Source organism: Monodelphis domestica, chromosome 8, assembly GCF_027887165.1.
Source record: "Monodelphis domestica isolate mMonDom1 chromosome 8, mMonDom1.pri, whole genome shotgun sequence".
In the NCBI taxonomy this organism is placed as follows: domain Eukaryota; kingdom Metazoa; phylum Chordata; class Mammalia; order Didelphimorphia; family Didelphidae; genus Monodelphis; species Monodelphis domestica.
The window spans coordinates 203,865,938-203,878,004 of record NC_077234.1 but is presented as its reverse complement, the minus strand read 5'-3'; the positions used below and the strand labels follow the sequence as shown (position 1 = coordinate 203,878,004).

General features: G+C 37.2%; 1 protein-coding gene across 5 annotated transcripts in view; it reads left to right on the top strand.

Annotated features, from left to right (window-relative positions):
* Positions 1-12,067, top strand: part of TMEM131 (transmembrane protein 131) — a 264,070-nt gene that overhangs the window by 46,579 nt on the left and 205,424 nt on the right. The window lies entirely within an intron of this gene.

Below are 12,067 nucleotides of genomic sequence, written 5' to 3'. Positions count from 1 at the left end.
TTGATAATGGTTGGTTCAAATCTCCCACTAATATCATTTTACTGTCTATTTCTTCCTTCAATTCTCCTAGTTTCTCCATTAGAAATTTGGGTGGTATATTATTTGGTGCATACATGTTGATTAGTGATATTTCCTCATTATCTAAAGTCCCTTTTAACAAAATATAATTACCTTCCCTATCCCTTTTGATCAGGTCTATTTTTGCTTTGTCTTTATCAGATATCATGTTTGCCACTCCTGCCTTCTTTCTATCAGTTGAGGCCCAGAAGGTCTTACTCCGTCCTTTAATTCTGACCTTGTGGGTGTCTACCCTCCTCATGTGTGTTTCTTGGAGACAACATATGGTGGAGTTTTGGATTCTAATCCATTCTTCTATTCGTCTACGTTTTATGGGTGAGTTCATCCCATTCAGGTTCAACGTTATGACTGTCACTTGTGGACTCCCTGGCATTTTGATATCCTTCCCTAATTCTAACCTTTCTTCTTCAGCTCTGCCTTTTAGTCCAGTGATTTACTTTAAATCAGTCCCCCTTGTATTTCCCTTTCTACCCCACTCCCTTCTTATTCCCTCCCTTATTTTCCCCTGTAGTCTTTTTAAAATTTCCCCTCCACCCTCTCCCTCCCTTGTACTGCTTCCCTCCCCACCAGTCTGTTTTTTACCCTTCTACTCCCCTATAGGGCGCAAATCTATTCTCTTCCCCAATGGATTGGATTGTTCTTCCCCCTTTGGGTCAGTTTCAAAGTGCGCAAGAGTTGAGTATTTCCTATCTGCAACCTCTTTACCCTTCCAGTGTATCGATGTTCTCCCCCTTCCCGCCATGAGCTTCTTTGTGACATATAAATTTACCCCCATTTGTTTCTTTTCCCATTTCTTTTAGTCATAACCTCTTTTCTTTTTTAGCTTTAGTCATGTATATATATATATATATTTATACATACACGTGTATATGTATTTATGTATGCATATATCTATATACCTATTTATGTCTTGTCCTTTCATCCTATACAGTTTGTCACTGTTCCCTCTGAGTGTAATTCTTCTAGCTGCCTAGGTGATAGCAAGAGTTTTTAAGAGTTGCCAATGACCTCTTTTCTTATAGGGATACATATCATTTTAACTTATTGAGTCTCTTAAAAAAACTTTTGTTGTTGTTGTTGTTTTTCCCCTCTTTTTTAATTACCTTTTAATGATTCTTTTGAGTTCTGTGGTTGGACTTCACATTTTCTGTTCAGGTCTGGTCTTTTATTTATGAATGCTTGGAACTCTTCTGTTGTGTTAAATGACCGTACTTTCCCCTGTAAGAATATAGTCAGTTTTGATGGGTATTTTATTCTTGGCTGTAGGCCTAGTTCCCGTGCTTTCCGGAATATCGTATTCCATGGCTTTCGGTCCGTCAGTGTGGATGCAGACAGATCCTGTGTTATCCTCACCGTGTTTCCATTGTATCTGAATGGCTTCTTCTTGGCAGCTTGTAATACCTGCCCTTTCATCTGATTGTTTTTGAATTTGGCTATAACATTTCTTGGTGTTGTCAGTTGGAGATTAAATACAGGGGGTGATCTGTGGATTCTTTCAATCTCCACTTTCCCCTCTTGTTCTAGGACCTCAGGACAGTTTTCCTGGATAATTTCCTCTAGTATTATGTCCAGGCTTTTTCTTTTGTCGTGGTCTTCTGGTAGTCCAATTATTCTTAAATTGTCTCTTCTTGAACGATTTTCTAAATCATCTGTTTTATGAATGAGATGCTTCACATTTTCCTCAATTTTTTCATTCTTTTTGTTTTGTTTTATAGTGTCCTGCTGCCTTGTGAGGTCATTTGATTCTAGTTGTTTTACTCTGGTTCTTAAAGATTGGATTTCATCTCTGGCTTTTTGGTTGTCTTTTTCCTTCTGGTCTGATTTTCTTTGAAGATTGTCTTTCATCCTCTTTATCTCGTCTTTCATCTCCTTTGCCTTATTTTCCAGCTGGATGATTTTGGCTTTCAGGATACTATTTTCTTGTTTTAGTTCAAGTGCCTCTGTTTCCAGATGACTTATCTTAATTTTTAAGTTCTTTTCCCAATTGTCTTCAGCCTCTCTTAGTTGTGTTTTGAGTTCTTCCACAGCCTGTATCCAATTTGCTGGGATTTCTGGTTTATCGTTTGCTGATCTCTCCCCCTCTGTACCATTTGCTGAGTAGTAGCTGTCTATTGTAGTTTCTTTCTTCTGTTTCTGTTGTTTGTTCAAATTCACCCCTTCTTTCCTCCCCATATTTGTCTGTGCTCTTGTTCCTCTCATTTTTTTGTTTTTTGGGGGACTTCTATCAGTCTCCCCTCTTGGAGCTTTAACAGAGGATCTCTTGGTGTAATCTCTGGGGGAGGGTTGTTGGGGGTTTGAGATTATCTGTCCTCTGGAGGCTTTTAATTGGCTTAATGTCCAGCAGTCAATGAGGATGGATGGGGAGCCTGGGCTTCCCTGTGTTCTGGAGACTTTTGATGGGATTGAGTTCAGCTTAGTTGGGCTGGGTTTACTCTGAGTTTTAAACTTCCTGGATGGCTGAAGCAGATATGGAGGATCTCCAAAGCTCTGGCCAGGCTGCCAGGTCTATGCTCCTTCTAGGCTGCCATCTTGACTTCGCCTCTAGGTTTCTGTTTTGTTTCAGAAGACCCTGCTCTCTCAGGGGGGAGGGGTCATGGCTTGCCTGGGCTCTGAGGGCTCCAGGTGGTGTGGGCCGAATGATCCCTGAACCAAAAAAAGCAGCAACCTCCTCTTCCACAGTCTGTGTTGAATGCCTGGAAACTGGCCCGGGTTACTTTCAAGGTAAGCTCTTCAGAGCAACCCCTTTGCCAGCCCTGAGTTTTCTGTCCTTTCAGTAGCTCTGGGGGCTCCTGATGGGATTGGGTTCAGCTGGTGCCCTAAAGCTGGGACCTCCCTTGAGACTCAGATGGAAGGACCCAGCCAGGGGATTACAGGCTTCCCCCTTCTCTCTATGTTTCCCTGCCGTCTGTGTTGGGCACCCCGGAGACTGGCTCAGGTTGCTTTCAAGGTGAGTCCTCAGAGCCCTGAGGTTCCCACTGCTTCCGTGGGCTCAGCACTCTGGGTTGGGGGGGATGGGTCCTGGGACCTTCTTTCTGTCTACCCCTTAGATCTGAGTGATCTAGGGTTCTGGCTTTTGTGGTGTGGTATCTTTTGATCCAGGTCCAGGAAGAGGTTTCCCCAGGTCTATCCTGTTGTTCAGCTTGAATTTCGGTGGCCTAGGAGCACTCTGTTTGTGATCGGTAAGGAAGGGTTTCCGAGGTTTGAACTTTCAGTGCTTCTATGCCGCCATCTTAGGGTCTACATCCCCAACCATATTCCTGATCCATGTATTCAAGAAGTTGTTTTTCTTCGGGATTTCTACTCCCACAGTGTTTCCTCTAAATGTGGATAGTGGTTTTTCTCGTAGATTCCTCCAAGTTGTACAGGGTCACTGTATTGCCACTAACGGAGAACTACATTACATTCGATTGTACCACAGTGTATCAGACTATGTGTACAATGTTTTCCTGGTTCAGCTCCTCTCACTCTGCATCACTTCCTGGAGGTTGTTCCAGTTCCCATGGAATTCCTCCAGTTTTATTATTCCTTTGAGCACAATAGTATTCCATCACTAACCATCAACAACCACAATTTGTTCAGCCATTCCCCAATTGAAGGGCATCCCCTCATTTTCCAATTTTTTGACACCACAAAGAGCGCAGCTATGAATATTCATGTACATGTCTTTTTCCTTATTATCTCTTTGGGGTACAAACCCAGCAGTGCTATGACTGGATCAAAGGGCAGACAGTCTTTTATCTCCCTTTGTGCATAGTTCCAAATTGCCCTCCGGAATGGTTGGATCAATTCACAACTCCACCAGCAATGCATTAATGTCCGACTTTGCCACATCCCCTCCAGCATTCATTGCTTTCTTTTGCTGTCATGTTAGCCAATCTGCTAGGTGTGAGGTGATACCTCAGAGTTGTTTTGATTTCCATCTCTATGATTATAAGAGATTGAGAACACTGTTTCATGTACTTATTAATAGTTTTGATTTCTTTAACTGAAAATTGCCTATTCATGTCCCTTGCCAAATGAATTGGGCAATTATCAATTGGAAAATGGCTTGATTTTTTTTGTACAATTGGCTTAGCTCTTTATGAATATGAGTAATTAGACGTTTGTCAGAGGTTTTTGTAATGAAGATTGTTTCCCAATTTGTTGTTTCCCTTCTAATTTTAGATGCATTAAGTTTTTTTTGTACAAAAACTTTTTAATTTGGTGTATTCAAAATTATTGATTTTACATTTTGTGATTTTTTTTTCCTAGCTCTTGCTTGGTTTTAAAGTCTTTCTTTTCCCAAAGATCTGACAAGTATATACTATTCTGTTTTCACCTAATTTGCTTATTCTTTCCTTCTTTATATTCAAGTCATTCACCCATTCTGAGTTAATCTTGGTGTAGGGTATGAGATGTTGATCCAAACCTAATCTCTCCCATACTATCTTCCAATTTTCCCAGCAATTTTTATCAAATAGTGGGTTTTGGTCCCCAAAACTGGGATCTTTGGGCTTATCATAGACTGTCTTACTGTGGTCATTTACTCCAAGTATATTCCACTGATCCTCCTTTCTGTCTTAGCCAGTACCAAATTGTTTTGATGAGCACTGCTTTATAGTATAGTTTTAGATCTGGGACTGCAAGTCCTCCTTCCTTTGCATTTTTTTTATGATTTTCCTGGATATCCTTGATCTTTTGTTCTTCCAAATGAACTTTGTTATGGTTTTTTCCAATGCAGCAAAAAAGTTTTTTTGTAGTTCAATGGGTATGGCACTAAATAAGTAAATTAATTTGGGTAGGATTGTCATTTTTATTTTGTTAGCTTGTCCCACTCATGAGGCATCAATGATTTTTTAATTGTGTGGAGAGTGTTTTGTAGTTATGTTCATAGTTCCTGTGTTTGTCCTCCTAAGTATTTTATATTGTCTAGAATGATTTTAAATGGAATTTCTCTTTCTAACTCCTGTTGATTGAATGAGTTGGAAGTATATAGAAATGCTGATGACTTATGCCGCTTTATTTTGTATCCTGCAACTTTACTAAAGTTGTTGATTATTTCTTCTAGGTTTTTGGTTGCTTCTCTAGGATTCTTTAAGTAGACCATCATATCATCAACAAAATGATAGCTTGGTCTCCTCATTGCCAATTTTAATATTTTCAATTTCTTTTTCTTCTCATATTGCTACTGCTAGTGTTTCCAGTACAATGTTAAATAATAGAGGTGATAATAGGCATCCTTGTTTCACTCCTGATCTTATTATTGGGAAGGCTTCTAGTTTATTCCCATTGCAGATGATGTTTGCTGATGGTTTTAGATATATACTGTTTATTATTTTTAGGAAAGGCCCTTCTATTCCTATACGTTCTAGAGTTTTCAATAGAAATGGGTGTTGTATTTTATCAAAGGCTTTTTCTGCATCTGTTGATAAAATCATGTGATTTTTGTTGGTTTGCTTGTTGATGTGGTCAATTATGTGGATGTTTTCCCTAATATTTAACCATCCTTGCATTCCTGGTATGAATCCTACCTGGTCATAGTGAATAACCCTTGTGACAACTTGGAGTCTTTTTGCTTATATCCTAATTAACCTTTTTTACATCTATATTTATTAATGAGATTGGTCCATAGTTTTCTTTCTCTGTTTCTGTCCTGCCTGGCTTTGAGGTCATTACCATATTTGTGTCATAAAATGAATTTGGTAGAACTCCTTCTTTGCTTATTCTGTCAAATAGTTTATAAAATATTGGGATTAGTTGTTCTTTGAATGTTTGATAGAATTCATTTGTGAATCCATCTGGAATTGGGGATTTTTTTCTTAGGGAGTTCTTTGATGGCTTGTTCAATTTCTTTTTCTGACATGGGCTTGTTTAGGTAATTTATTTCTTCCTCTGTATTAGTCTAGGCAGTTTATATTTTTGTAAGTATTCATCCATGTCACCTAGTTTGCCATAGTTGTTGCCATATAATTGGGCATAATAGTTTTTAATGATTGCCTTAATTTCCTCTTCATTAGAGGTGAGGCCTCCCTTTTCATCTTGGATACTGTCAGTTTGGTTTTCTTCTTTCCTTTGTTTAATTAGACTGACCAGTACTTTGTCTATTTTATTTGTTTTTCAAAGTACCAGCTTCTAGTCTTATTTATTAAATCAATAGTTCTTTGGCTTTCAATTTTATTAATTTCTCCTTTGACTTTTAGGATCTCTCATTTAGTCTTCATCTGAGGATTTTTAATTTGTTCACTTTCTAGTTTTTAATTTGCATTCCCAATTCATTGACCTCTGCCCTCCTTTATTTGTTAATATATGAACCCAAGGATATAAATTTCCCCCTGAATACTGCTTTGGCTGCACCTGATAGGTTTGGAAAGGATGTCTCATCATTGTCATTTTCTTCAGTGAAATTATTAATTGTTTCTATGATTTGTTCTTTAACAGATTTTGGAGAATTGTATTGTTTAATTTCCATTTAAATTTTGATTTACCTCTCCATGTACCCTTACTAATTATTATTTTCATTTCATTTTGATCTGAGAAGGTCGCATTTAGTATTTCTGCTCTTTTGCACTTGTTTGCAATGTTTTTATGCCCTAATACATGGTCAAATTATTTTTAATGTACCATGTGCTGCTGGAAAAGAAGGTGTATTCCTTTTTGTCCCTATTCATTTTTCTCCACATATCTACTAACTCAAATTTTTCTAAGATTTCATTCACTTCCCTTACCTCTTTCTTATATATTTTTTGGTTTGATTTATCTAGTTCGGATAGAGGAAGGTTCACTTCTCCCACTAGTATAGTTTTTCTGTCTGTTTCATCCTTGAGCTCTATTAGTTTCTCCTTGAGAAATTTGGATGCTATGCCCTTTGGTGCATACATGTTGAGTCCTGATATTTCCTCATTGTCTATACTGCCTTTTATCAAGATGTAATTACCTTCACTATCTCTTTTAACTACTTTTATTTTTACTTTGGCTTTGTCAGATATCATGATTGAGACTCCTGCCTTCTTTTTATCAGTTGATGCCCAATAGATTTGGCTCCACCCTCTTACTTTCACCCTTTGCGTATTTACCTTCCTCGTGTGTGTTTCTTGTAGACAGCATATGGTAGGGTTTTGGATTCTAATCCACTCTGCTATTTTCTTGGGTTTTATGCTGAGTTCATTCCATTCATATTCAGAGTTATGATTACTAGCCATATATTTCCCAGAATTTTGATTTCTACTCCTGGTTCTGCCTTTTCTTCTTTCACTATTACCTTCTACACCAATGTTTGTTTTTAATCAGTCCTCCTAGTTCCCACCCTTATTTTATTTCCCTTTCTACCCCCTCCCTTCTTATTCCCCCTCTTATTTTCCCTGCAGTCTTACTAAAACTACCCCCCTACCCTCTCCCTCCATGGTACTGCTACCCTCCCCACCAGTCCGTTTGTTTCCCTTCTAGTCCCCTATAGTGCAGAAATCTATCCTCTGCCCCAGTGGTTTGGATTGTTCTTCCCTCTTTGGGACAATTTCAATGCACGTAAGAGTTGAGCATTTCCTATCTCCAACCTCTTTTACCCTTCCAGTGTATTGATGTTCTCTCCCCTCCCGCCATGAGCTTCTTTGTGACATATACATTTACCCCCTTTCCCCCCCTATTTCTTTTAGTATTAACCTCTTTTTTTAGCTCTTGTTGTGTGTGTGTGTATGTATATATATACATACACACATGTATATGCATTTATGAATACATATATCTATATACCTATTTATGTCTTATCATTTCATCCTATACAGTGTGTCACTGTTCCCTCTAAGTGTAATTCTTCTAGCTGCCCAGGTGATAATAGCAATTTTTAAGAGTTACCAATGACCTCTTTTCTTATAGGGATATATAACATTTTAACTTATTGAGTCTGTTAAAAAAAAAAAAGCTTGTTTTGTTTTGTTTTTCTTTTTTCCCTCTTTTTAAATTACCCTTTGATGATTCTCTTGAGTTCTGGGCTGGGGCATCAAATTTTCTGTTTAGGTCTGGCCTTTTCTTTACAAATTCTTGGACTTCTTCTATTTTGTTGAATGACCATACTTTCCCCTGTAAAAATAGAGTCAGTTTTGCTGTGTAGTTGATTCTTGTTTGTAGAACTAGTTCCCTTGCTTTTCAGTATATCATATTCCATACCTTTTGGTCCTTCAGTGTGGATGCATCCAGATCCTGGGTTATCCTCACTGTGGTTCCATGGTATCTGAATGACTTCTTCTTGGCAGCTTGTAATATCTTTTCTTTGGTCTGGTAGTCCTTGAATTTGGCTATAACATTCCTGGGTTTTGTCAGTTGGGGATTAAGTACAGGAGGTGATCTGTGGATTTTTTCAATCTCCAAGATGGCGACCTAGAAATAGCAGAAGTTCAGACCTCTGAATACCCTTCTTACCGATCACAAACTGAATGCTCCTAGGGGACTATAAATCAATCCTAACAACAAGGCAGAGCCAAGGAACCCTCCTGCTCGATTCAATTGAAAAGGTACACTCTCCCCCAAAAGCTGGAATCCGAGAACACTTGGGTTTAAGGGGTAGGCAGAAGGAAGGTCCCAGGACCCCTACCCCCACCCAGAGCGTAAGCCTCCAGTGACAGCAGGAACCTCTGGGTGGGAAAGGTGCTGGTCTGGAGAGTGTATCTTGTGGGCAGGGCTGTGCCAGCTCAGTATGGAACACAGGCTTCGGGGATGGAGCTGGAGAGGGAGTATAGAGCGGGACGCCTGGTCAGAGCTGCGGAGAAGCTCCATATTGCTCCAGCCTTCCCTGTGGTTTTGGCTCCAGAGCACACCTAGCCCAACTCAGGTGATTAAAAAGGTAATTAATTGAAGCCAGACAACTTAAAAACTTAAAAACAACAGAAAATTTACTAAAAATCAGTTATGCAGAAGTTGAATGGAGTACCTTTTATTGGTAATGATGTTTCCTTTAATGGAAGTCTTACAAATAACGACTGGTTAATCATAAGTGGTAGAGAGAATTCTTTCTTTATTAATCATTGAATTGACAAGATGTCTTCTAAAACCCCTTCCAATGCTGAGGTTTTAAAATTCTGCAATAACTAGTTTTATTGTCAAAGGAAAAAGTACAAGTTTTGTATCTCTAATTTTCATTAATTGATTTGCCTCTGTTTTATGTGAAGTTTTAAAAGTCAAAAGAAAAAAACCAAACAATCTTAACTTTCAAAAAAAATCTTAACAATGTTAAAATTTTTTTAAATGAAAGAATGAATATTGAGTTATTCCTACTTTCATCCAGATAATCACATGACGACTTCATATTATTTTATCTTGGGACTCTGGCTTAAGATATTAGTAATAGCTTCCTTTCTTTTTTTGAATCACATTGGTATGATTAGATCATGTCATCTATTTATACCTGTATTCAAAACTACATTTAGGTCATTTCTCTATAGGTAGAATAAGAAAGGCATAAATTGACTTTTGGAGCTCAGTCTGTCTGGGATACCTACTTAAATTGGCTAAATTAACCAAAAATATTCTTTAAGCTTTTGGCAGCAACCACATCCCATTTAGGCTTCAAATTTTTCCATTCTTGCTTTTTTCTGAAATGACAGATGAATTAGTGCTAATCAATGGAGCCTGCTAGAGGCTTGAGTGATTCTTTAATTGCTGACATTTATTATCTATAAGTAGATTCTGAATTGAAGGAGTTTTAATTTTCGAATGGACAATTAATTCTCATCTAAGTATTCCCAGTAATTATAATAACTCAGATATATGGAAATGTGCTCAACCAGAGAGTTCTTACTTTCTTAAAATATACTTATGCAATATTTGTAATATGCATTAGTAATATTTTATCATATTCTTTCTATATTTAATTATTTTAATTCAACATTTTTATGTAATATTCAATCAAACTATTCAAAGGTTACTATATGTCAAAACAGGTTGACCTTTTTCTTCCTTTAAGTTTAATATATTTGTCTTCTAAATGCCACCATTCATCATTCCATTCATAAACTTCACTGTTTAGTTAACTTTATTGATTCCCTTATCTGGTCAACTTTGTTAAAACTTTGAATTTGTTTGGAGTGTTATTGTTTATGTAAGTTGTAATTTAGTTTTTCAGGACCAGATTATGTTTACAGCATTTAGATAGATATGTCTTTGAAACACCAAAATTTTTTGTTATATAAAAAAAAGAAAAAACGCATTTTGAAATATTAATTATAAATAATTCAGCTGTGCTTGCCATTTAATATATATAAACCCACAGTGTCACTTACGCTGCCTATGAATGGATCGTTTTTAGAAATAAAACTGCATTTATTTTTTACTGTGGTTTAGACATTCAGATTAAAGGATGTATTTTTAAAATTGGTGCTTTGACATTCTTTCAAGCTTTGTGGGAATTAAAACAACAACAAAACCCTTTTCCTAACTATGAAAGTTGTATATTTTAAAATCTAGTTCTTTTATTCATTAGTATTTCTTTATATTTTCCCTTTTGTTCTGGAGCATTCCAGACTTGGAAGATGGGGAAGATTCATCATTTTTCTTTATCTTTCTCCAGGAAATGGCAATCATTTGTGGCAATAGTGATATGCTATTGGGAGAATCCCAAGTATGGACAGTTAACTTTTACTAGTAATGAAAAGTAAACTTCTTTGGGAAAGTAGGGTGAGGTGGAGACAAGATGGTAGAGTAAAAACAGGAACTTACCTGAGTTCTCATTCCCTTCCAAACAACTATGCCTCAAAACAAATTCTGGAGTAGCAGAATGTCAACAAAGTGTCACGCTGAAACCATTTTTTCCAATTCAAGACAAGTTACGTTGCGAAAAAGGACTGTCTCATTGGGGTAAGAGTGGAGCACAATGCAGTATAGGAATTGTCATGGCGAGTCAGCAGCAGGCCTATGGGGAATGTGCCACAAAAGGATGGGGTAGCAATTATGGAGCTCTCAGCCCAGACAATAGGAAGATTGGACAACTCATCTTAAGGACATTATGGGGGACCCTTTGCTGGTGCTGGGTGCAGGACTGTTATATTGCCCATACATAGTTCTGGGTGGTAGTCCTGGGGCTAGAACAAGCAATATCACACTAGTTGGTACTTTCAGTCCTAAGGGAGCAGTGGCTGCTTCCAGGTTAAAGAAGAGTGGTTGTGGTTCATCATAGATTGGTGTACAGGCCAGGAGAGTAGTGATCATACCTTTTCTTAGATCATACCACTTTGGAGAACTATAAATTTACAAGTCCCTAGAATTAACTCTGAAAATAGTAGCACAAAAAAACCTCAAACTTGGTAAGGTGACTCCTGCCCTAGTAGAAAAGCCCAACTTTAACATAAAACTAAAAATGAAGAAATAGACTGGAAAAAATGAGCAAACAAACAAAAAGAACCTGATCATATAAATACTATAATGACAGAGAAGATCAAGATTCACACCCAGAAGGAAATAATGAAATCAAAATAGTTGCATACAGAGCCTCAAAGAAAAATTTGAGTTGGTCACAGGCTAAAAAAAGAATTCCGTATAACTCAAGGATTTTTCAAATCAAATAAGAAAGATCAAGGAAAAATTGGGAAAAGAAATGAGAGTGGCGCAAAAAAAAAATCATGAAGAAAGAGCCAACAGTTTGGTAAAAGAGGCAACCTCACAACTCCTTTACTCCTTCCATCTGAAGGGAATAATTTTTTAGAAAACAATTGTCCAAATAGAAAAAGAGGTTGAGGTTAATACAGCTATTGAGTTGTTTGATTTTGCTGGGGTTTATTGTGTGGGTCAGGATTTTATTGTATTGTTGTGGTGGATGAGCTTTACCTTTGTTAGGATGAATTTTGTTTGTTACTATTTATGTTATATTAGAAGTTGTTCATGGACACAGACTAGTTAAATATTAAAATAAAGATAATTGAAATCATAAAGGATATGAAGTATATTTTAATCAAGCCTTTTTGAGTAGAAGCAATTAATGAGGATGATATAGAGTGAATATTAGCTTGACCTTTTGGTCCTGTTTTTT